The sequence below is a fragment of the Tamandua tetradactyla genome, chromosome 7, assembly GCF_023851605.1.
Source record: "Tamandua tetradactyla isolate mTamTet1 chromosome 7, mTamTet1.pri, whole genome shotgun sequence".
Classification (NCBI taxonomy): domain Eukaryota; kingdom Metazoa; phylum Chordata; class Mammalia; order Pilosa; family Myrmecophagidae; genus Tamandua; species Tamandua tetradactyla.
The window spans coordinates 155,257,288-155,285,231 of NC_135333.1; the positions used below are offsets into that span (position 1 = coordinate 155,257,288).

The 27,944-nt window shown below is 32.8% G+C and overlaps 1 long non-coding RNA gene across 4 annotated transcripts in view; it reads right to left on the minus strand.

Annotated features, from left to right (window-relative positions):
• The window catches only part of LOC143690263 (uncharacterized), a 231,110-nt gene that overhangs the window by 71,139 nt on the left and 132,027 nt on the right, over positions 1–27,944 (minus strand). For 2 of the 4 annotated variants that reach the window (XR_013179091.1, XR_013179086.1), the window contains exons 2-3: positions 11,693–11,794; positions 7,272–7,384 (exon numbers count right to left, since the gene is read on the minus strand). The exons of the other annotated variants lie outside the window; for them this stretch is intronic. This is a non-coding gene — a long non-coding RNA (uncharacterized LOC143690263). The remainder of the gene's footprint in view (positions 1–7,271; positions 7,385–11,692; positions 11,795–27,944) is intronic. 4 annotated transcript variants of the gene reach the window in all.

A 27,944-nucleotide genomic window follows, 5' to 3' on the forward strand; every position in this document is an offset into this window, starting at 1 on the left:
AGGATTATGCAGAAAGATAATAGCTTTATTCATTGGACTACTGTTTTTTAAAAATATTTACTATACTCTTTTCCCTCTTATATCCTAGAATTTGTTCAAGGTGAGGATGGAGTGCTTCATCTTTTTGATGAGACCTTACGAGAGCTAGGCTGGCTATAGTTCCTTATTTAAACCTATGCCCAGAGAATAGAAAATGTTATTAGATAAATTAAGGGTAACAATAAAATAACAGAGATTTCTCAATTTCTCTGTATGAAGTCCCCAAGAGTTTAGATCCATCAATGTGAATCATTTATTTTTATCCTTTTATTTGTGCTCATATAAGTGCATGATATTAATGATTTTTTTCTATAGCCACTTTAAATGTATTTCAAAGATTCTAATATTTTTCATTATCTTTAGTACTTTTTTGTTTTTAGAAATTCTGTAATTTTGACTTGTAAATCTTTTATTTTTAGTAGATGTGTTTGGCTTCTATATTTCTTTTCAAATTTTTAATGTTATTTTATATAACATTTATTATGTTAATTTTGATTTATTTGCTATATTCCTTTCTTTATATATATATAAAGAATATATATAAAGAATATATATTATATATATATTATATATATATATTAAAAATATATATACATATTAAAAAATATATATATTTACTTTTTTAGTGTTTTAATTTCTTTTGGTATTTGGAAAGGTATTTTTCCAACAGTTTTAAATGGCATCCTGATTCCATCTATCTCCCATAAAATAATAAATAAGGCTTCCTCATTCCATCTCTTTTCTCCTGATTTTCAGTTGCATTATTTAACATAATACACACTATTCTTCCACTGTATTTTCTATCTTTTTGTTTAATCATGGAGCTATGTGGAGTTAAATATATTCAATGGTGAACATTAGTTTAACCAGTTTCTGAAGTTGTATTAAGACTGTATAAATCTCATCCACTGGTGGGTTCTTCAATAAATGCTCATGAATAAAACATTGCCTAAATTCTTGTGTAGTTAAAATTGTTTTGCTATAGCTTTAAGACTTTGAGAATAATTTGTTTGGATATAAAATCCTCATTTAATCAGAACTTCCCTTGAATTTCTTGAAAATATTTCTTGGTTGCTATTGTGTTTGAGATGCCAGTTTAATTCTCTTGCAATTATAATTTACATGATTCATATTCATGTATTCCCCAGAAGTATTGAGGAGTCTTTCTGAATTCTAACAAATTATTAGAATATATTTCTGAGTTGATGATTCCAAGTCATTTTAACAGGAACCCATTCTCTTTGTATATTAATCTATTTTATATCCAAGAACTAAATATTAGCTGCTTCCCATTGGTTTGCTTTCTTCTTCATGGATTCCAATTATATGTCAATTCTTTTCCTCCTCTGATTCAAACATTTTCAGCCCATCTATTTTTTAACTTCCATTTTAATCTCATTGTCTTTCTCTTTTCTTTTTTCTGCCTTTCTTACATGTTTATTTTAATTTTCACTCAAATTATTCTTCCTTAGGCACTTTATAACTTGATCTTCATTGTGATACAACTTTCAGTTTTTACATTTTACTACAATTAACTAGTCTTCATTTCACTCCTGTTTTCTTTTATTTCTCTTACAAGTTTTTGAAACTTCTAACTCAAAATCTTTTTTCCCTTATCTGCATATGCTTAAGGATGTTAATTCAGTTTGAGATTATTTAGTTAGTTCAGTTATGTTACAATATAATTATACTTTGTGGTTTTTTTGATGAATGAGGCAAATAATTTTCATCTGAAATGCTTTTATTTTCATTTTATTTTCCTTCCTCAAATTTCTTAAAATAGAAGAGTACTTATTATGTTTAAGCTTTTTGTGGACATATTAAGTGGTATGATATGTCTTGTTGGTTAAATAGTGCCCCCCAATAGATACATCCACCCAAAACTTTAGAATGTAATCTTATTTAGAATTAAAGTCTTTACAGACATAATTAAGGTAATAATGTCACGATGAAATCACCCTATATTAGAGAGGGCCCTAAATCCAATGGCAGGTGTTTCTATGAGAGTCAAAAAGAAGACAAAGACACAAAGGATTGGAGGGATTGGAATTATGCAGCTAAAATCCAAGGGATGGGGCAGGCAATGGTGGCTCAGTGGCAGAGTTCTCGCCTGCCATGCTGGAGACCTGGGTTTGCTTCCTGGTGCCTGCTCATGTAAAAAAATAAAAAGTAAATTAAAAAAGCCAAGGGGTGCCAGAGATCACCAGCAGTCACCTTCACCAGAAGGTAGACAAAAGACAGTGAATGGATTTTCCCTTGGAGCCTCTAGAAGTCAAATACCTTGCCTACGTCTTAATTTCATACTTCTCCAGAACTGTGAGAAAATCAATTTCTGTGGTTTTATGGCAAGTCTAGAAAACTAATGCATCATGATTTCCTAGTTTGGAAATACCTTCTATCAATGTAGTAAAGTTCCTTCCTGTGTGACTTTTTCGTGGATGAGAGACTGACAAAAGACTCCTTCATTTTATTTTTATTTTTTGTTGCAGGATCCTACATTTCCACCTCTTGCTTCTTTCCCCCTTTATTCTCCATCTACAGAAATGTTTAGTTTCTCTCTAAAACTATCTCCTTGAAGTTCACATTCACCTTTATATTCCTTACTGGCTTTGAATGGTCAATGAACCTGGATTCTTTTTAAGTAGGTTTACGATTAGGGTGACCTTCCTGGGAATTATGTTAACTCAATTCCCTCTTTTCTACTCCACACAGATTTTCCAGAAATTTTTTAGCTCTCTTAAAGTTTTGTGATGGGATCTCAAAAAAAAAAACAATCCTGGGAATATGTGTTTATTTCTCTTTAGCTATTTGATGTCTACAATATTCTCTGCCTTCTAATTATACTGAAGGTGTAGGGTTCATGTAGGGTTTGTGCTTTTTATTGAATTCATTGTTTTAAATACGTTATTATAATTATGTATTTTTTTCAGAATGTTTTAAAGTGATTTGGATTTAGCTAACTGCCACATCTTGGCTACCTGTAAATCTGACCAAATACATTAATTTAACAGAATTCTCCATTGGAAAAGAATGTTTTGAGGGCAGAAAGTTTTAAGGGAACACGTTAATTGTTTCTAAATTTAATCAACTTCTATTTTCTTCTGTTGAAAGGCAAACTAAGCCAACAGAATGGAGATATTTGTTGTTAAATTGTATTTAGCATTATCAACTCAGTAAATATTTGTCGAGTGAATACTCTATGCCAGGTATTTTCTAGATGATGGGGATTTATTGGATAACAATATAGTGAAAAAATATAACCTGCCTTCATTGAGCTTGTATTCTAGTAAATGACTCCAATAATGAGAGAAAGGAGATGCTTTGTCCATCTGTAGTTTATCATTAACCATCTGTGTTACCCAGCCCAAGTTGCTAAACTTTTCTACACCCTGATCTCTTCAACTGAAAATGGGGAAGGTTGCAAAACTCTAAAACCTAAATCTCTAAAATTGGAGGATTCTTTTATGTATATACAAACTTTTGATGTTTGTAACCTATGGTAAATTCAATTTCTTAATTAATAGAATGGTGGTGTTGCAATATATGCATAGCTTTGATAAGGTAACATTTATCTCCCTTTCCTCATTTATGCATGCACCTAAAGAAGACACTGGCATTATTTTCCTTGCATACTGGTATAAATACAGTACATAAGCATTTAAATCATGAGATATGAGGCTTTTTAGCTAATATTCTCCATTTATTTGCCCATTATTTATTTTGGAGTTATAATATAAAATTGTCTTAACTAGAGAGTCATTGTGGTATAGCTAATCATTTCTTACACATTTAAATTAACCTAGAACAAATTACTGAAACTCTTTGGAATGTCTTCTCATAGGTAAATTAGGGATATTCACTATAATCCCTCTTGGAGGGTTGTTAAAGAGATTAAATAACAGATTATATTGGAGAATACTTTGTAAATCTATTTAATCATGTTAATATTGATAAAGGAGTAATAACATGGACGTGAATTGTTGTTGTTGTTTTTTCACTCACTTAATTTTGAAGTATGAAGAGGTTTTATATTACGTTCCATTCCTTATTAGGACACATTGACTTCTTTAGCAATTCAATACAAATAAATATCTGCAGAGTATTCATGACACACTCATCATTACTTTGTAACATATGGTTTCTGCCCTCAAGAAGCTTAGACTTTAGTGAGATAAGATATATGATTTTAAAAAGGTAATAAACAAAGGCTCAAGTAATAGTTTGGAATGTCAGTGAAAAAAAAGCATGTGGTCATCGATAACTGTCACATTGCTAGTTACACAGAAGGTAAATATTAGTGGAGTTCAGAAGAGAGCAAGACCATTTTCTGCTATGGCAAAGAAAGGTGTTGGAAGGACATCACAACTGTGCCTTGGAATACATCAGTGGAGGGCAGGTCATTTTAGGTGGGTGAAGTGGTGTGAGCTAAAGTATGGAGCCAGAAAACAGCTCAGAGGAGGAAAGCAAGTCCCCCCAAATTCCTATGTAAAAATGTACTTTTAAAGTGATATCTTTCTAAATTTAGAGATAGCTAATTATGCATAGCTCTCCTTTGAGACACATAGTGTCCACTTGACTGCTCCAGTCAGACTAAATCACAGTGGGGTAGTTCAAGGTTGCTATTTAGGTAGTTGGAATTGCAGTACCATAAAAGCTGCATTTCATTTAAGGGGGCTCTGGTGGGAGAGAGGTGCAAACAGAGGTGACTCAGTCTAAATCCTAGGAAAATAAATGGACCCCTGCTACTCTTTAATGACTATGAACTTGATGAAAATGTATGTGCATATAACTTCAAAGGCTGCATATTAGATATTTTAGCCTTTATGCATTAAAATGAATGGAATCAGTGTTAATCCCTGAGTTGAAAACCTCATAACGAATTTCATACATAAAACAATATTTCCTCTAAACCTTTACTTGATGAAAAATTATCTTTGGAATGAATAAGGTTTCTTGTTCAAACATGTATTGTCAACTAGCCTAATTGGTCATAAACTGGCACTTAAGAGAAACAGAATTATCATCAATATTGAATGTTTTTATATTTCATTTAAAAGATTTAACCACCATACTTCATTAGAAGGAAAAAAAAAAAACTAGTGGGGAGACAAATGCTGATGTGAACTTGAATAAATAAAAGTACAGGAAATCACCAAGGACCCAACTTATTGATAGAATTGGAACGAAGTGTAGAAATTTTGTCATAACAATAAATTAAAACTTATGTAAAGTATAAGGGAAATGAAGAAATCAAAAATTACAGAAAAGATGGCATTACATGTTTTCAGTTATTTAATGTTGCTACTTACTTAACAAATATTACATTAAACTTCAATAATAGATGCTACACAAAGCACAATCATTTTACTATATGGAAAAAGGCATAACAAAAACACATTAACTTTTATGAGTAATTATAAAACAACACAAAGGTATCATCTATGGAAATTTTAAATTAATAGATATAATGTTGCAAAGGGCTAATTAGTTCATATGAGCCATCAAAGGGATATGGAAATGAAAGATTTTCAGCTCCTGTCTCTATCAATTTGACAAGTATTTTAAAAGCTAAAATCAGGAGAATTCTTCAAGATAGCTTCATCTAATCTAACCTAAAAAAAAAAAAAAGAAAGGTCCCATAAAGGAGAAAAAGAAGAGATATCTTTCTGAAAGTATAATTATTCTCAGTAGTTCTATCCAGGGTTAATTCATTTTAAAGCAAACTGTCATATTTTCTCTTTGTGCATACCCTTAGAATTCATATATATGTAATATATACCAAAATTTTGTTTAGATTAAAACTGTAAGCATAATGATATTTAGTATTATTTTTCTACAACATGCAACAATGGACAAATAGGAAAGGTAGTAAAAATGTGTACTAACTCATAAATTTATGAGATTTTTATATTTGTTTATCCTGGCTAAGAAGGGTAAATCTCTAAGTTGAAACTCATGTAAGTATTTGTAGGAAGAAAGAAATATCAAATTCTAATTTCCTAATAGAATACATATTTTTGTTTTTAGGAAGGGAACTGCACTTCTAATGAATTCAAATATATTTAATATCTTGACTGACCTTGATAATATACATCAATTTGTAAGTGGATACTTTTGTTTGTTTGTCCTAAAGAATATCTGGGGCATTATATAAGATTCTACAAAGGTTTCATGCACTAGTGCAGCTTTCTAAAACCTACAATTTCCAAATTGGTCCCTAGACCAGATAAGTCCTGAAATGCGGAGGGGCCAGCCCTTGCAGTGCATCATCTACTTCCATCTCCCTATCCCATATTAGTGAAAGCCCCTTCCAACATGAAAAAGTTAGAATGTGCATAGCCCAAATACCCCTAAAGAGTGGGAGAAAGAGCAAAGATGATGGTGGAGTTAAATAGAGAAGGTAGGGTTTAACAAATGAGTATGAGTGCTGAATCATTATGCTGATATTTCTTTTAGCCTCAAGTACTTTAGCACAGCTAGAAATTAAAACCTAAAATTGTGGAATTATAACCCATACCAAACTCTGAAATCAATTAGTTCTACAACTAACTACTGCAATGTGCTTTGAAATTTATTACTTTTATGTATATATGTTACTTAAACAGAAAGAGGAGTATAAGAGAGAAGATAGGATTTAATAAATGAGTATGACTGCTGAATAATTAAACTGATATTTCAGTTGGTCTCCAGGGTCTTAGAGCAGCTAGAAGAAAAAATGAAAAATTATGGAACTGTTACCCATACCGAACTTTAAAATCTGTTCTATAACTACTTTTAAAAATGTATTTGGAAATTTAAGCTTTTTTGTATATATTATATTTCAAAATCCAAAAAAAAATTCTCCTAAGTTGTAAGGTAAGTTTTCTAAAAGTCTTTTAGATTTTCTAAAAGTCAACTGATTTCTTGGGAAAAGAGGCTGGGTTAAAAACTAGAAGACAAAGGTACGTTTATATTTTCAATCTTAAAATCTCCAATTTTTGTTTTCCAATACCCTCAAACTTAAATCCTTAAGTTTACCCTTTTGTAGTGAGATATTACAATTTTACAGAAAATTGAAATAAACCATAAATACCTATTAAATGAGAGGTTTTGTTAAAATGAAGTATATCTTCAGAAGTGCAAATAATAATCTTCCCATCAATGAAAGTTTTTGTCCTGTAAATTCATAGACATATGTTGACCAAAACATTTAGGCAATGTGTTAAATTCAAAATTACATGAAAATTTGATACCTCTTGCAGACCTTGAATGTTTTGCAGTTGGTCCATACTTAAAAGACTCCATTAATTCCAACAGGACTCAGAGTTAGACAGTGATTCATTCCCTCACCCCTTCATCTTTGTTACTAAATCCATCAAGGAGAAAAGAAATGGAACAACAGAGATGGACTTGATTACAAACACCTTAACATCTTATTTCAGTTTGCCTTCCCTACTCATGAAAAATGCCTGTCTCAAAGCCGGTAAAATATGCTATACTAAAGAAGTCATATCAAGGCAAATGGCTAAATTATATTATCCTTGAAGGACAGGGGTTTAGGATGATCAAATAATCATAATTCTAAAAATCTTTGTTTTCCCCATGTATTTAATGTATGGCTTAAGTGTAGATTATTAAATATACTTGATAAGTGATATTTTAAAACATCTTTTCTCTTTCTCCAATAAGATACAGTAGCTTTATAAACTCTGAAAGAGTCTTTATAAACAGCAGGGATTTCAAACCCCACACTGTACTTCTTATTTATATAAGGAAAAAGGAAGGAAAGGTTATTAGTCACATACAACTCATGTTTTAATCTTCCATATTTGTGGGATATTTTATTGAATATTTACTATGTGTCAGATACCCTGTCAAGAGAATGGTTGGCAGATAAGTGAAATATGGTGGAATATTTTTTCAGTGCAAGGATTCTGCCCAAAAGAGTTTGTCTAGATAATTCAGTAATTTGTAAATTTAGTTTACAAATATTTTTGTTGCTCATTTATTTATTTATCGAGTGCTGCATTGTGATGTGGTTTGGGAGTAATATATCACAAATTATTCTAAATGTCTTATTGAACTTAGGCAGTATGAATAGCCTAGATTCTAATACCATTTTCAGAAAATATTTTAGGTATTTCTTTTTTATTTTAGTGCAGAGAAACCCACAAGTTACTTTACATATCCTGTATTTCTTAAAAGTGTCTTCCACATCGTTTAAACTTTCTTGAATGATATTTTTCATTTATTAACCTCTAGGTTATATTAGTCATAGGCTACATTTTCATATTTGTTGACTGATTTGTCATTTGATTTGGTGTTTGATATTATTATATTCCTTTTTGCTTTTTGCCATCTTAAGCAGTATTTTCTCACTCTTATTTTAAAGCAGCATTCTCTTACTTTGGATGTATTGCTAGTAACATTTTTTTTCCTCTAGGTGATTTAAATTTTTGTACTTGTTTCTATGATAGGCTTAGTTATGTGTTTATTTCTTTCCCTGTGTGAACTGCTGTCTCAGGAAAATTTACTGTCATTTCAATGTTTTCTGTACAGTTTAATTTCTTCCATTAGATATAAAAAGCAACAAATCTCCTGAAGTGTAGGATCAGGCTTGATTTTGCATGTGAATTAGATCTAGAAAAAAATCACTGTTTTCCTTAATGGAAATGCAATGCGAAGCGATATTCCTTAGAGCTTTAGTGAAGTGGAGCAGCCCTGGACATCTTCAGCAGTGGCTGAGTCACCACAAGTGATGAAACTTTCTTGTCACATCTGCTAAGCCGTGGGGTCTTGCTTTTGTGAATGCTTAACCTGAGGCATAGGCTTTTTTTCTTTTTTAAAGGAGAAGAATACAAAACGTTATCACACTGAAGATTCTAGTTCATTAAATAAAAGTGTGTATAGGAACTGAGAATTTGAGAGGACTTGGTAATTTAGCTCATATATATCAAATGTGTTCCAAACTGTTGGATATATTTATTGAATATACATTGATAAATGGGGGAAATGACTGAATAATAGGCGTTTTAGAACTCAAAGTCAGGACGATTCTTCTCTAAAGTAGAATCCCTGAATATCCTTTTGTGATTTTTGAATGTGTGTCTTAATTTCTAAATAACAAGATAACAATCAAAATGGATCAAGTCTGGCTTATTTATTGCTAAATTTCCAGGTTTTATTGAAAATTATGCTTGGTGAATGGATCATCAATTCTAGTTCTTGGTATAGCCTGTCATCCGGCTTTTTTAATGAAGGCACCAATGCAAATTGCCTACTAAGGGATTTCTCATATATTTATTAATAGAGAAATGTTATGTTAAGTGATGAAGATGTTATGCATCATTGACATTGCCTTATGTAAATTTTGATTTAGGAATTTTGTAAGATATAACTGAAGAAATGCTGTTTTGATTGGGTTCTAGTCTATAAGTTTATTCTGAGGGAAACCAAACGTAAAATCAGATAACAACGTGGAAGTAATCAGCTGATGGCAGCTCTCCCCAGTGTTCAAGATTTAAAAAGCGTAACACTCCATAGCAGCTTATGCAGCTCAAGAGCAGAGTCTAGAACACATGCAGAAGAGTGCACGGGGAAATATGACTACAAAAGTGACAGAAAGCTTATCGGGACTGCAAGTATACAAATAGAACTTAGATTACCACTTTTGATCAACTACAGATTAATAACCACCATACAACCAGGTAAATATTCTATTGAATAACCTTAAAAATATTAGAAACTTAGTAAATACCAAGATTTTCCTATTTGTGTCATTTTTTCCATCTTGTCATCCAAAACGTTTTTAACCATAAAAATTAAATCAAGGCAGGGCATGGTGGATAAGCAGGCAGAGTTCTCACCTGCCATGCCAGAGACCCGGGTTTGATTCCCGGTGCCTGCCCATGCCAAAAAAACATAATAATAATAATAAAAATAAATAAGTCAAACCATTTGTGGTGAGTATATGGAGAAAAATGGCATGGGGCTTTTGGATAGTAAATTATATATAATCTTTTCAGAAAACAGTTTGTAGCAATATAAAGAGTCATATCTTTATGCTAGCTGTTATCTACTGAGAAGATTTCTAAATGAATTAATCAAGCAAGAAAGCAGGAAAAAAAATAGATAAATGTTACCTATACTGTCAAAACTTGTACTTAACCTGAATGTTAAATTATAATAGCTCAGCTTGGTAAATGGTGCTACATCAATATTATTACTATTATAGTTGATTGTTCACTTAACAATGGAAACTGTTTAGACATATAGAAAAAATCTCTATGGTATAATTCTAAATAGAATAATAACACAAGTTATATTAATTTATTCTTTTATTTCAGCAAGTGTTTGTTTTATGCCTAATGTGTGGCTACTCACTAGAAAGAAAGGGATGGAAAAATGTATAAATTCCCTGTCTTGAGGGAACTTTCATGCCAGTGAAGGATTCATATGGAAACAAATTATCACACTAAATTAATAACAATGGTATTGAGCAGTGCTGGGGAAAGCAATAGGGCTCTGGGAGTGGGTATAATAGGGGATCTGAGCTTAAAGATCAGACAGAGCCTTACAGAAGGAGTGTTAAAATAGTACTTGACAATGGATTTGAATTAAATAGGTGAAGAAATATAGAAAGAGTGTCCTAGGTAGAAGAAAAGTCATATACAAGAACCCAGCAACATTGAAGATTTCAGAAATTTTTAGAGAAGGAAGAACAACTATGAAGCTGACAGCAACAGACAATGATACTACCTGGGGTTAGAGTTCTATCAAGCAACGTCTTTTGGGCAAAACTGAAGGATTATGGAAATTGATCTATAACAGAAAGCAAGTGAAGTATTTTAAGCAAGCATACACATTTTTATACTTCAGAATAATTATGTTTGTAGGTGGTCAAGGAGTTACTTGCAAATGAAATTAGCAATGACTTCTAAACTGGAATTTTAGATTAATTCATTTTAAAAGAGAAAAAGGAAGCATAATTTATGATGCCATTTCGTTAAATTATATCTACGTTTGTGTGAGGAAACAGTCTTTTGAACACATATAAGGCAACTTTTAAAGTTATCTGAGGACTCTAAACCTGAAGAGAAAGTCCAACAGATAACAGTTTCTATAGCATAATCCATGAGCCTTACAGTCTATCCCCTCAATTTTAATAGACATATCTAAAAATTCTGTATTTTATATCTATATAAAATTATCATGAAAGATTTGAAAAATTAAAAGAATACTTGAAGTCAGACCTTCATTTATAGGACTCATAATTTCAGTTGAGGATAATTGTATTTCTATTTGTCTCATAAGAATTTGGGATTTGCAGACTTTCTGCAATGAGACTGTTTGTTGTTAGACAAATCCTATTTAAAATTTAGAATGCCACAGATATTTATTTTCCTATAGTTGAAATGTATTATTTTTATTTCATTGTTAAATGTAAGCAACAGATCACTTTGCTTTAAGAAATATCAATTTATTCTAGAAATTTGGTAAAATGACATAGTAACTTTCATACTCTTTAAGCCATAGAAATTTTCTCACATTTTAGGGAGACTAATTTTCTCTATTTATTTATTAAAAGTAGGGACGTTGCTAATTTGAGCAAGTAATTTTATTGCACAGGTATTAAAATATCACTATATCGGTAAATTATCCTAAAAGTGAATACCATAAGTTCCTGAAAAAGATGATGACAGGAATTGTTTGTAGAGTCTATCAAACATTTGTCAGGATTCTGTCACCAGATAAGAATTGTTGTTATCTATGGGTTCTGTAAATAAAATAAAATATCACCCTCCTTGTGTATTTGTAAAATGATATCACAGTTTTTATGTATATGTAACAAAAAGCTATGGAAACAAAAATTGACTCTTTACATTTAAAGTTAATTTTTAGATTTTCTAGAGGGAGAACATATGATTGAAGGAGTCTTGAATTTAATATTTTTAGGAAAAGGGATTAGAAATAGAATCTTTGAAACAAAAGAACAAAATATTATTCCCCCTATTATGAATGAACTTAATTCCCTTTATGGTTGGTGGGGGTATGCGTGCCTATTAAGGAAAGACATAAGCCTCAATTTCAAATCTTTCCTAAAAGCATTTTTTGAAAATCTTAACTAGAGTGGATACACGTTTCTCACCCACTCACATGCACAAACATTTCCAAGGCGAGTGCACTTACTTAAAAAATCTAAAACCAAAGATGCATTAACTAAATTTAATAAAAGGCAACCACAAATGGAATGCAAAGTATCTTTTCAATCTTTCTTTAATCACTTCTGCATAAAGAGAACCATCTGGGACTATAAGTATATTACCAATCAGTATTGTAATGTAATTATTTGAAATATATAATTACTTGAAAATATTATTGACATAAAATACCAAATATATATGAACATGTATATATACATATATATATATATACTGTACAAATATACCTGTTCATATAAATAGAATGCATATTCTCAAGCATGTGAACAATTAAATATTTTCTAAATTCTACAGAAGAAATAAAGGCTGAAGTTCATAACATCTACATAGTTTTCAGTCATGGAGAATTTTATATTCAGAGGTAACAAGTAATGAAGTGAGTTTCAGTTTTATGCAACATTTAACTCTTTGTAGCTAAAATCTCTACCAATTTAAAAGGATGACTGACATCTCAATATTTGCTAAGTGATGCTATGCAATCTTTCCTCTCTTTTCCTAGCTTTCAGCACTTTTTTTTTTGTTGTTATATCTAATGCTACTGACATACTTAATGACCTTAAAGTGTCCATCCTTCTCTAGAGAAGCAGTCAGAATACACCATGACTATCTTGGGGAAAAAAAATCAACAAGAAGAGTACTCCCCCTGTCCTTACATTTACAAAGAAGCTTGATATTGATTAATTAGCCAGAAGTTATTTATGAAACATGTACTATATACTTTCTATTGCACGGAGGAGACTGGAAAATAAAATAGCTTTTATTACATGGTTTATGCTATACATTATTTATTTTATTTGTAACAAATGAAATAAAGACCAATTAAGTTATAAACTGGGTCATGAAGACTGTGACTACAACAAAAACTGATAATTGGAGAGATGATTGTGGGCTTTAGTAGCCATGAAATAATTTATTAAATGGATGGGTCTCCCCATATTGAGTGACTTAGTCTGCCAGTGTACTATTGCAAATGCCACAAACTGATTTTGGTTTAATCAACAAATGTTTATTAGTCAAAAGTTTTGAAGCTAGAAGAAATCCAAAATCAAGACATTAGCAAAGTTTGCTTTCTCCTTGAAGACTAGCATTTTCTGATGCTGGCTACCAATAATATTTTAGTATAATTTTCTGGATAACAGCAAAAAAGTAGAAGAATGAGCTATAAATTTTTAAATTATATGAGAAATCTAAGAAAATTGAGCACAAAGGAGTTAACAAATTTATCCCCAAAAAATAAATTCAGTGGATAGTTAAAGGATTAGGAAGATGTACCATAAAATGAAATTAAGAATAAAGTGATTCAAGAGTGGAGAAAGTGAGAGAAGTAAATTGAAGAACAATTGTTAGTCAATTTGGCTAAATACTTTAGAGTTGGAGTATAATTAGGATTTATATAATTAAAAATATATATCTTACATTCAGATTTTTTTTTAGTCAATAGTAAAAGAAAAGGGTGAAGAATGTTTAGTATTTCAGTTCGTGCAAAAATAAAATGCAAGGTTTTCCAATGACTATAAATGATACTACCTTTTGGCTATAAAAGGTAAATAAAAATCTAAGTAGTGTTAATTAAGCCAGTGCACTATAAATATTTTTAGTAAAATACAAAGCCATCTTAGACTAATGCATTGCATATCCGTTATTCCAAAGGAGAATGTCAAGAAGAAGTAAAGAGTTCAATATAGCATAACATTAGAAGGTAAATTAAAAATAAAATGATGATGTTTACTATGAGAAGGAAGATAAGGCAAGGATGCAGTAGGAGGACAGAGCAGAGATCATCTATCATGGTCTTTATTCAACAATAATTTACTCTGCATATACCGTGTGATAAGATGTAGTGAACAAGATCAAGATAGCCAAAGGTCTTTTCCTCAAGGAAAGTAAATTCTCTTAGGGTAACTTATAAAATAAACAGCTTCACAACAGAAAAAAACAATTTATGAAGTAACATGCTATCAAAGACAATAGGGTGTTGAGAAAACTAGACTAGGGTCTATAGCTAAATTGGTTATTGTACTCAAAGGAGGTCTTTTTGAGGAAGTAACATTTGAGATGAGACCTAAATGATGAGAAGAAAGACATATGAAGAATGAAGTATTATTCCAGGCAGTAAAAAAGCATATCTCAGAAAGAATTATGATTGACATGTCAAAAGAATAGCAAGAGGGTTGCTATCGCCACAGCATAACCAGGAAAACAGCAGATGATGAGACTGAATTGACAGCCAGGAGATAGATGACATAGGACTTTGTAGAAAATGGTATTTGACTCTGTTTGCATTCCACTTTATTTTCAATGGGAAGCAAGTGTCAGAGTAGAGGCAGAGATAACATATGAATTGCACTCTGATAGCCCCCTGGCTTCTCTGTGGACAATGGAGTAAGGAGCAACAGAAAGAAGAGAGATCAGGTAAAATCTTATGCATTAAATAGCACAGACAACACATATGCTGGCTTGAACTTGGTAGCTGTAAATTACTGAGAAGTGGTTATATTAGAGGTTCATTGTCTTGTGATAGACCCAATACAACATACTGAAGCTCTTATGTTGGGTGAGAAAGAAAAGGAGCAATAAAGAGTAGCCATACAGTTTTACTCAGCTCTTAAATTGGAAGACAGAAGAGACATTATGGATTATTATAGAAAACTGAATGGAGACATGCATGGAATTTATACACAAATGGATCAAATAAGATCTCAGGAAAACTTTGTAACTAGAATTGTCCAGCATCAGTATGTGTTGCCTCATGAAACATCATATCTGTCACTCAAAATGAACACGTTGAGCAAGGTAGAAGATTGGATGCAATCCAATCATCCTCAATTTTAAGATGTTGAAATAAATCTCTCCAGAGATAATATTAGTGATGATTTATAAGCTTATGGTTGTAAGCATTTGTGGTGATTTAACTATCACAAATTATTCATGACAGTGCTATTGGGGAGATATTCCAATGGATAAATATAATCCAATTACACATTTGAACTTCAGAAAATCAAACCTTAAACTTATAAGATATATTCTAGTAACAGCTACTATTAAACCATTATTGAGTAAGGAATTTGTTTTTCTTATCAAGTGTAAAAGGAATAAGTTTATTTGTAAGAGTAATATCAAAGGTAAGTTATTTATTGAGTACTCCACTAAGGCTCTAAATATCATTGTATCTTGATTCAGTCACTACTAAAAACTTACAATAGGGCATTGTCATGGTCAGGTTTATGTGCCAACTTGGCCAGGTGGTTTGTCTGCTTGAGCAAGTGCTGCCCTGTCTGTTGCTATGAGGACATTTCATGGAATTAAATCATGATCACATTGGCTGCATCCACAACTGATTGCATTTGTAATCAGCCAAGGGGAGTGTCTTCTGCAATGAGTGATGTTTAAGCTAATCATTGGAAAGCTTTTAAGGAGGATTCAGAAGAGACAGTCTTCTTCCTGCTTTGGCTGGTGAGCCTCTCCTGTGGAGTTCTACTCCATTGAAGTCATCAGCTTCACAGCCTGCCCTACAGATTTTGGACTCTATGTTCCCAGAGTTACATGAGACACTTTTATAAATTTTCCTCTATGGATATTTCCTGCTGATTCTGTTTCTCTAGAGAACCCTAGTTAATACAGACATGAATTGAAAAGTTGCTTGAGAGTACCCAGAGAGGAATATTAGGATTTTATTCACACTAAAAACTGAAGACTGAATGGGGCTTTGTATTAGTTTGTTGAACTACTGGAATGCAATATACCAAAAATGGAATAGCTTTTATAAATGGAATCTAGTAAGTTGCAAGTTTATAGTTCTAAGACCATGAAAACACCCAGATTAAAGCACTGGCAAGTGTTTACCTTCACTCAAGAAAGACGATGCCATCCGGAACACCTGGGTCATCAAGGAAGGCATGTGGCTGGTCTACTGGTCCTTGTCCCTAGTTTGTTGCTTCCAGCTTCTGATGCCAGTGGTTTCCTCTCTAAGCATCAGTGGGACTTCACTTGGTCTGTCTGGTAATGACTCTGGGCTCTGGCTTGCTTAGTATCACATGACATTTCTGCTGGGCTCTGCCCATGTCTCGGCATCTGCTCTGTCTTTCAGCACTCCAAGCATCTCCAAATATCCATGCTCTGTCAGCTCTGAAGCAACTGCTCTCCAAGCATCTGTATCTGTGGTTTCTTCAAAACATTTCCCTTTTTAAAGGACTCCAGTAAACTAATCAAACCCAACTTGAATGTGTGGAGTCACATCTCCATCTAATCAAAATGTCTTACCCATAACTAATCAAAAGATGTTTCCACCCTTCAGTATTGAATCAGAATTAAGAGAGATGATTGCCTCTACAAGACTGCATGAGGAAAAATCATGGCTTTTCTGAAGCATATAATTGTTTCAAACTGAATGGTTTGGGGGCAGCCATCCTGAAATCAAGTATTATGGCTATAGTGGATCCCTTTATCAAGAACAGTAGAAATGTAAGAATATAGAAATCACAAATACAATTTTTGACTGCCTTTTTTGAAAATGCATTCTACATGGTCCTTGGATCAAGCCCTGACTCAATAATTCATGCTTCCATTGGCTTTCCATCGTCTATTTCACACTCCCTATTTGTCTCTCATGTTTCTTTAAGTCACTTCTTAAATATATTAGTGACCTACAAACGTTTACTTATTAATGATGCTAGATAGAAGGATGAAAAACTCAGTTTAAGAGAGAGGGTACTGGAAGTGGCCCTAGAAAGCAAACTCTGGGGAAGGTGATTCTGGAACTGGACTGATTGGTCATGAGTCAGGCGGCAATGTGGACATCACTGCTGTTAATAAGAGGGTTGGTGTTAGCCCTTTCAACGATAGCATAGCAATTTCTAAGAAAATCTCAGCGATAGATTCGGGTAAAGTATAACTGAAGGGTGATACATTGACTTATGAGGTTGCTGTGTCACTATAATGACATGAAGATGGTGACAATTCTAATGACTGTGGATTTGGTTAGCTTTTGTCAATTTATTAGAAGACTTGAAAGTGGAGAGCATCAAGCTCAATTAAATCAACTTTCAACTATAAGAAATCTATGAGATCAAAAGTCCTCCATGGAAGCATTTAAAGAGACCCTAGTATCTTGCAGTGGCAAGGAAAACTAAGTTGAACATCAGGCCTAGAATTTTATCAAGGGCAGCAGATGTATGTAGGGAAAGAACAATGCCTCTGACAAATCTCCCATGCAAGATCATGTCCCAGAAAGGAAAAGCTGGGGTCCTGGGACCTAAGATCAGACTTTTGTGTGGATAGGCCTGAGAATCTTAATACTCCATATTTCTTTGAAACCTTCAGACAAGCAGAAACATCTCCTTTGCACAAGTAGGGTTGTGTAGACTCTCTATGCCTGGACACTCTGCAATGATCTCACTTGGTGCTCATGCCTCACAAGGGTATGCCTCAAGAGTGCCCACTGCCTCCTCATTTCCTCCAGACTAATACATAGATAAGACAACAAATCATCTTGAGTAAGAAATTATAGTTCTTCCAGAGGAGAAAATCACACCCACGCTAAAAAAATTACATGACCTTGCTGATTTATATTGAAATGAACCAAGGAAATATATGTGGGATCGTATCTTAGGGATGTTGAGCAAGAGGAATAATTTAAGTCTGGACAGGCATAGGCATTTTGTATATAAAACATTTTCTCATTGATTATCCTTCATGGATACCTGAAGCTTTTCCTAGTACATAACTGGGATGTTTCCTTGGAGTTTAGACATGAGGAAAGTCTATGGCAAATTATGTGAGATGCATGAATTGCTTTAGCAGAGTGTTATGAAAAGAATTAGAAAGCTCAAAGAGGTATAGATGTTAGAATTGATTTATTATATGAACTTGGAGAACAATCACTTGACTTTTTTCCTCAAAAAGGACAGTAGAGGACTCCTTTCCCTAAAACTATAAGCAATGGACTGGTGAAGAGGATATTGTCATTGTTGAGAAGCTCAAGAAGGCTGATTTCTATAAATCAGGATTAAGAGTAGGAGATGCTACCATTTTCCTAATATCAATTGGGCTGTCCTTTCCAGAAAGACAGTAACCATGTGATGCTGCTTATCCATTAGGGATAAGGTAGATGTAATCATCATATGAGCATCAGGGCCAGAATGGTAAAATGCCTTGACCTATAGGATCTAAGTGATGATAACTAATTGGCATGGTGTTCCTAATGATGGGAGTGGTGTTGACTTGTAAAATAGGGGGAAAAAAATCACAAACCAGCAAAAAAGAAGACTGACTTCAGCCACCATAATGGAAAATTGCAATTCTTCACTTAGCTTCCAGATTTAAGCAAGTTCACATAACTAGAACCTATTGATTGAAGGGAAGGCTACAAAGCTACCACCAGTATACGTTAGCAATATACCCCCATTTTCTTAAAGGACTGGGCAGCATTTCCTAGTGTAGTTGTGCCCTTTTGACAGCTTTTAATGGAGGGAAAAGAGGCATAAATTATGTGTTCATGTAACTTATGAAGAGTTGTAATGACTTGTCATATTATTCAGGGATGATATTTCTAACATATATCTGTTAGAAATAAGACTAAAATATCATAGATGAGAAAGTTTGGAAAAGAGGCATGGGGATGGGTGCAAAACATATAGATCCTTATGTCTTATGTGAGTGCTCATTGGAGCGCATCTACCTCTGAAGTGTTGCTCAGTAAATATGTGAACAAGATAAACATCCTGTGGAAGTCAGCCAGGCTTTCTTCACTACCAGTGCTTTTGCATGCACTGCTATAATGTTACAGTCTATTCTAGATCTTTGTCATCTAGATGAAAGGGAAGTCAGAGACACACCTAAGGGCCATCTCTCAGCCCTAATTTACCCTCCCTCTTTTTCTATTGTGTACACATGCTTCAATATGTTTACATTCCACAACCCAGTGGAGGTGTTAGGCCTAATGACAAGACCTGACCTGACCGTTGCTTAAATCCAGAAACCAGGAACAAGCAGTTCCAGCTGCTTATCAGGATTGGCGCTCTCAGTGTCAGGGTTCCTTTCCCCTGGAGCTGTGTAAATATCCTGCGCTGTATCTTTCCTCCTACACAGGTGAAACATGTGGAGCTGCCATCCACTGATCCTGCCTGAACAGGCCTCCCTGGGAGACTGGCCATAATGGGATCTCTTCCCCTGCTCTGTTGGACCCCTTGTGCCATGTAAGTTGTAAAGCAGTCATTTGCTGAAAGTTTCTGTTGTGCCTCCAGCCTATGTTCCCACAATGCACCATATACCAACTCATTCCACATTATCTTTCTTACCTATATCGTCTCAGACCTCATTTCATAAAAGAAATTCTCCATTCAATCAACATTCATTTTCTGAGTGCCTCTACTATGTTTCATTTTATAAACCACATTAAATAATTAATAAAAAGCAATCTCTTTCTTAGGAAACTATCAGGTTAGCAAATTTGTTACTCTTTCTCCTTATTAACAGAGTCTCACATGATTTCAAATATGGCTTTTATTTAAACAACAACAATACAAACAGTACTGGTATTTATTTGTCCTTTCTCTAATCGCAGGCACAGATTGCTTTTTTTACATTCTTCCTTTTTTTAATTTCTTCTCATGAATAGTCTAAAAGTATTACCCATATTTTCTCTTGATTCATTCATTCTGAAGTTCTCACTATTGCCTTCTTCAACTCTCTAGTGATATTGTTCTTTCAAAGGCCATTGATAGAACAGGGGAATGAAATTTCCCCATTTCTCTATTTTTGTCCTTTTGGTTGAAAAAGAGTAACATGCCTCATTTTGTTCTCCCCTTCTCAATTCCTTCTCTCCAAGCTCTGTCGCTGGAGTGAGGGAGGTAAGTTTATAGGAATCTAGCTCTTTGTGATCTGGGTAGAAAAATTTATTTCTGAGTAGAGTATTTAAAAGTACCCTGTGGTCACACTTCTAAGCCACATTCTCCTCAGCTGATTTATATAATTAAAATAGAGGATATAGAAATCTCTATCCATCTGACTTGTGGGTCAGATTTTCCATTAGTTCTTAATCCAGGTGAACAAGCAGAGTGTTATTACATATTTCACCCTTCAGTACCAACTAGAAATTGCCTACCCAAAATTTAAATACATGTAACATTACTAATTATCCTATTGATTTTCTGCAACACATGGCCCAGTTTATTTCCTGGTTCTACTTAAGCATTTCTTCTCACTTGGCTTCCTTGGTGTATAATTTCCTGTTTCTTCATGCATAAATCAAATTCATGTCCAAGCTGGTGAAGTGATCATGGGAGTTTTGTCTCCACACTTAATTCCAAATGAAATGATCAATAGAATACAAAACTTGGAAATCCTGTAGGAGCATTAAAAATGTAGATCATGTGCTATCTGTAGACAGACACTTTGAGAAATTTAAGATAGATGTCAGATAGCTGCAATATAAAGAAAAACTTGATTGACATTTGTCCCCATTCCTGGAAGGGAACCTCTGAAACTTTGGAATTCCCAGGGATAGGAGTGCCTTTTGTTATTCACAGTGGGCCCACGACCAGGCCGCACTGTAAGCTGACTGGTTGGGGACAACCACACCAGGTGTCTTACGGTTGAGGATGAACAGAAAGCCCAGCCAGTTGATTTGGGTGTTGGAGTTTGAGCCATATCATGTCAGCTCACCTCTCTGAGAGGGGACATGGCTACCTCTGATCTCAACCTTGTGAAGATTGACTCTATCAGTCATGCCTACGTAATAACTCAGGATACTTGAAATCACAAGGAACTTCCACTGTTGTAGATTCCACTTTGTGCTGGGAGGGTGACGTTTCTTGACTCCAGGTAAGGAGGATACACAAGATTGCATTGAGACCTTCCTGGACCCTGCCCTATGCATCTCTTCTTGGATATCTTCGTATTGGTATCCTTTTACTATAATAAAATTATAGCTGTAAGCACAGATCTTTCAGTGAGTTCTGTGAATCTTTCCAGTGAATTATCAAACTCAAGGCAGGGTGGGAATCTCCAAATTTGTAGCATATCTTTAAAAGAAGATTTGGCAGGCTGAAAGATAACTCCTTATTCTAAAGAAATAAAAGAGTAAAACACAGAAGAAAATGAATATCTACGGTGAGTTCATGCCACTGCTAATTTAAAAGGGTGAGGGTGAGACTTCAGTCCTGATCACAGAGGGGATAGGAGAGAATTCTCAATTTTATCTGACTATTCATTCAAAAGCATTTGATTGCTGCTTTAAAGCATGTCACCATGGTTTTCAAAAAGGACAAGGGGGGGGGGGGGGAAACCTGCTAGGATACAAAGGATATTTTCTGCTTTCAGCAATCATTTGTACTTTGCCTTTTTTTTTCCCTAGAAAACAGTGAGGATTTTTAGAACCTTATGTCACATGACTGTTGTGAGGTTTAGTTCCCTGGAGATGCTAAGCCTCCTCAGCCTTTGCTTTCTCTCCTGCAATGACTTCCCTCTTATTGTTTCCATGCTGAGCAATGATCTATTGTTTCAGAGTCATGACTCAATGGCCTACTAATCAATTTCCCTACTTTCGGCCTTTTGCAATCTGTTCTCTGCATTGGTAATAGGTGAATATTTTCAGAGAGTAAAGTTGAAATTGTGTTACTTCCTTGAGCAAAATCTCTCAATGAAAATGAATTCACAGATTGGCACATAAGTCAGGAACCCATCATTTTCTCCAACCTCATCTCTCTCCCCCGACTCACCCAATCTCTCTGGCTCAATCACAAAGATCTTCCTTAGTTCCTCTAGTGTACAACACTTGTTGACTCAGAGATTTTCTCTTGACCTAGAACATTCTTTCCCATAAGTACCACCTCAAACTTTTGTCCAATAACATCTACTTACTCTTTAGATCTTACCTCTTAATGCTTCGGGGCAAAAAAAAGTTTATCACCTATTATTTCTTCACTCTAGCACTTGTTTAGAGTTGCACTTGTATTTATTTGAATGGTAATTTGGTTAATATCTCTCTCTCTTACACTTGACTTTAGCTCTGTGAAGATACGGGCCTTATCTCTTATAGTGAATGTGTTGTTGCTGCAATCATTTATTGAGATATCAATATTATTGACCAATATATACAAAACTCAGCTTACTTGACATCTTTTCTTTGAAACTTTCCCTGAATCCATTTCTTCTTCATATTATCACAGTATGTACTATGTTATTTTTACTATATGAGAAGATCCCTAAAACTTGTCTGCATTAAGTTTTTAACAAATGTAAGGGTATTGAAAAATCCATCTTCATATTCTTAGTGTATGAAACATTTTCCATTTAATCTATGTTTACTGAATGAAAGAACAAATAAATGCATGAACATATTATATTTTGTGATACTTTTCTCATTCCAAACTTATTTTCAAACTGGAAAAAAATGAACAAACCATGAAAATCTTAATTTCAAGTTTAAAATAGGTGGAGCCATTATAAAACAGTAACTATTTGAAGTGGGAGCAAGTCCTTTAGACTAAAGCACAGTTAACCAGGAAGATTGCCAAACTGTCTGCAGAACTGTGGGAACCAAAAGGAGTTAGAATATAGATGACTGACAAGATCAGTATTTATTTTTTATCATGGAAAACTGATAAATGATATTTATAAACTGGGGGCTTGTGACATTAAATTTAGATCTGTTCATATAATAGTCTCTTTAAAAGATGGTTTGAACAGATATGGAAAGTAAATTAAGATCATGATGAGTCATTATGGTCTGTAAAAATGAAATTATGCAAAATACAAAGTAAAATGCATATGCTTTGTTTTTACAAAATTACTAAAAGGATAGTAGAAGACTGGAAAACAATATAATTGTATCACATGCTTTTGGGAAGAAAATTTTCACTTGTTTTTTTTAATACTTAAAGATCTTAAATGCTAATTTAATAATGTAAAAGCAGTGCATGACTTCAATGGATGAGGCATTTTTATTATATCCTAGGAATTATGACTGTGATAAACGTGACGATTCTGAAATAAGAAATGTATATTAATGCTTTGTAGAACCCAATACAGGCTCATTTACAAAATGAAAAATGAGTTGCACAGTTTGCTTTCTTTAAGTGATATGGAAAAACCTTGAGATTGAGATTTAAAATTCTAAAAAAAATTAACTTTATAATAATTTCTGAATAAAATGGTGATAATAAAATAAATCTTCATATTTATGTTTTTTCCTCAGTAACAGTGGTGCTTAACTAGGAGTGCAAGATAAGGTTTAAGCACCCAGAGGAAGTGAACAATTCACTTTCTGGAACAAAATGAACAGAAAGATAACATTTTGGGTATAATTTATTTACTAACATCTATTAATGACATGTCCCGGATAGGGTTTACTCTAACGCCATCTCCTGAAAGGAGTAACAACTCCAATTTTCATTAAGTACTCTTTTAAATAACTTTTTCATGTGAGAAAAATTGGGTTTTAGTGAAATGTCAAAGAACAATGTCATCTGGATGATGTCAGTGTAGTCATTACATCTTTTCCTGCCTGTACGAGATGATTCAAACTGCTCAACATTTTTCAAATACACAAAAGATTTTGAGCATGTTTTCTTTTTCTTACAGTGTGAACAATCAATTCAATCCAACTTCAAAAGGACCTAGTCTTACAATTAAATGTGTTTCCTTTACATTAACTGTCTATATGTTTTGAATTTATTAAAAGCAGGCTACATTTTAACATCCTATGTACATGTAACCAATTGTTTCCACTTAATTAATGAAAGCATCTCTAACTTGAGAACAGACATTTCCCCTAAGGGTTATAAGAATTATTAATTTCTTTGTTTGTTTGTTTGTTTGTTTGTTTTTTATGGGCAGGCAACAGGAATCGAATCAGGGTCTCTGGCATGGCAGGCGAGAACTCTGCCTGCTGAGCCACCATGGCCCACCCTATGCAAATTGTTAATTTTAACAATATTTACAATTGTGATTATAAACATCCTGCTCTAAAGCAAATTAATGTCTTCAGGCATGTAAGACATCATTACAATTGTATTTGCTTTTAATTCCTTTTTGAATAATTTTATTGAAAATACTCAGAAATAATTTAATCTTTGGCAAAATAGCTATAATCTGCAAATTGTAGCTGCCATTATAATTATAAAGGTTAAAGTATCATATCATTGTCTGTAAACATTAGAAAATAATACTATTTTCCTCAAAAGGCAATATAATTTGTGCAATAATTTGGAAATGCAAGTTTCTAAAGTTATGATATTATGTAGACAAGTGCACTTATTTAAAAAAAAAACATGGTTTTCATCAACGTCCTTTCTTTCAATATCAAGATTTAAAGTGTATTAAATGTGTTTCATTATTATTATTGTCTTCTATATTATTCAATACTTTATATGACAACTTTATATTTTACTTATTATGCTCTTGTACTTTTAGTGCAATTACAGCTATACAACAAGCATTGGGGTTTTAACAATTTATTTGACATTTTCCTTCTTATCTAAGTTATAACTAATTAAATGCTTAATTAGTCCATAATATCTCTAAAGTAGTGTAAGCATTTCATTTAAGTTAATTATAGAAATGAAGAAAAGTAAACATTATACTACAGAATTATAAACACTACAAGATGATCTAGTTAGATAAAAATGATCCCATTAAGCTTCCAATTAATCTGCCAGAAGATGCTATAAAGCGTATTGACGAGGAATAAATAAAACAATACATGGGAATAAATAAAAATAGTTGAAATCGCTTTTAATATGTAAAAGTTTGTGTACAATGATAGTAGTCTTATTTGTAAATGTTCTTCTTCATCATGTAATGTAACCATAAAAGAGTTATACGTGTCCAATTACGGAAAAAGTAAGTCACCCAATCTATTGATCCTACGTGGAACACAGGTTAATTCAATGCTAAAAAGACAGTCAATCTTTAATTTACATTCCCTTACACAATAATAAATAGTCAATTAAGGTTTATAATAAATAGTCAAATAAGGGTTCTATTATCCTTAGAAACCTTTAAACATTGCTCTGGTAAAATAAAAAAAAAATATATATATATATATAATAAGAGCATACTGAATTTCTAGCATGTATGCCTTTGATTATTCAAAGCAATGCCAAAATATCATGGCATGATTTTGAAATATGCAAAGAAGGATGAAAAAGATTGTGTGTTGTGTTATCACTTTGTTAGGAGGGAAACTTGCTATTTGTGAAGATTTCAGATAAAAACATGATAAGGTTGTACTCAACCAGACAACATCAAAAGTAGTATAATTTGTGTCAGGGCAGATATATTTTTATTTTTGCATATTTCATGCTAATTGCAAAAAGGGACATTCATAATGTCTTGATAGTGTAATAAATATAATATGAGTAAAGGTGACCAGTAAGATCTTCATGCTTTTGGTTGTATCTACTGAAGTCAGTACTGTGGCCATTCACTTTACAAATATTTAATCAACAACTACTCTGTGCTAGCTCTGTTATATATGCCAACCAAAGACAAAATATCTGTCTTCACAGACTTGACATTGAGTGGCAACTCAAAGTTCCTTAAGTGAACAGCCAGTGAAAATAAAAAAAAATCTTAGAGTCCAAAAGCTAAATGACAAAGTTTAACTGCAGATGACACAGAAAGTATCCAACTACAGGTATTGAGAAGGTTTTTCATGGGGATTATATCAGATACATGCGACAAACTCAACTCTGGAGAAAACTATCATCTCCAAAGTCTGTGTTTCACATTTGTTATCATTTTATGTCATTAGATGACAGCAGACCTAGACTTCACCCTTTATCATCTTAGACATATATTGCCAAGTCTAAAACTGAACTTGCTACACTGGAGGGTTATTACCAGCAGTAATAAAAGCAAGAATACAAAACACTTATTATTACTATCTTTTACATTTACAATATTTTATATGACCACTTCAAATTTTCCTTATATTGTACTTAAACTTTTAGTACAATGACAGCTATGCAACAAGAATTGGAGTGTTTACAATTTATATGACACTTTCCATTTTATCTAAGTTATAACTAACTAAATGACTAATTAACCCATAATATCTGTTTTAAACATTTTACATGAATTACCTAATTTGAGGTTCACATTTATGTGAGATAGGTACAGCAGTATTCCAATTTAATTGCTAGGAAAAGTACCTTGAATCTAAATGTGGCTGACCCAGAGCCCATACTTTTAGTAACATGCCATAGAGTAGCATATAGAGTAGAGTAGGTTCATCTAAGCATGGTTAGCATGATGTTACAATAGGCATACAAAAAGTGCAGAAAAATACAATTTGCATAATAATATTGAGAAGCAAATACCCATGAAACCATCACACATATCAAGAAATAAATTGTTGCTTTCACCTAGAAATATGCTGTACCCTTTGCTTCTTCTCAATTACAAATGCCTTGCTCCTTTCCAGGGGCAATTATTATGTCAGTTGCATCAGGGCCATCGTGACATCTACTTCTAATTTATAGTAATATCGATAGTTTATAGTATTACTAAAATAGTAACTTAACTTTGCCAGTTTTTAAATTGCTATACCTTCACTTATACAATATGATTTAGAAGATTTCTTTTGGTTTGCTTTCTTATATCAATAATGGGTTAGGCAGCAAGAGTCATTCATGTGGTTGCAGTTTGCTATAAAGTAGTTATACTAGCTTTATTATTGTTAATATTTGATTAGTATTTTGTCCTATCTTTTTACTTTCTGTGCTCTTATGTTTTAGAGATGTTTTTGATAAACACTGTACAGTTGTTTTTTTAAAGTTGCCTGTCCTGTCTTTTAATTGGACAATTTATCTCTTTTACATTTAATGTAATTAGGTACTTATGGGTTTAATTCACACCATATTTTGTGCTTTCTATTTTTTCTACCTGCTCTATGTTTATTTTCCCCTTGTACTTCCTTTCCTTAGGATCAATAATTTAGTCTAATTCAACTTTTCTTTTCCTCTGTGAAAATATGAAAGTCATAATTTATTTCAATTCTTTTGGGTCACGCTAGTAATTAAAATATGCAAATTTATTTATCAATATTTAAAATGAATAAACTTTTTAATTAGGCCTCACTAAAATAATACATTAACATTAAAATCAATTTCATGGATATTAAACATTATATATTAATATTGTGATATACTTCTGTTGTATTTTTAAACTACTAGAAGCTTTATAATTGTTTGCATAGTTGATGGTCATCAGATGTACACAAATACTTTATTTTACCCCTTCATATTTTTTTCATCTCTGAACTTACACCTAGAGAGACAGCATTTAGAATTTTCTTTTAGTGAGAGGCTTTCTCTGTTTTATTTGTCTGAAAAAATATATTTCTCTTTCATTTGTTAATGAATTTTTACTGAGTTATAATTATTATTTCAAAATTATTTATATATTTTTTCCTGAACATTAAAGGTTGTATTCCAATGTCTCTGAGCTTTTAGCTCTTGAGAAATCAGTTGTCTAATTTTTTTACCTTTGGAGGAATTATTTGTTTTCTCTGCCTGCTTTAATTTTTTTTGTTTTATTTGTTGTTCTGTTTCATTAGTATAAGTGTGAGCAGTTAAAATAATACTCACCTAATATTATATTGGCCTTCCATTGACCTGTCTACTTGGCACTAGTTGGGGCCTTGTGACTCTTTCTGGTCAATGTAATGTAAGCAATATATATTATATATATATATATATATAT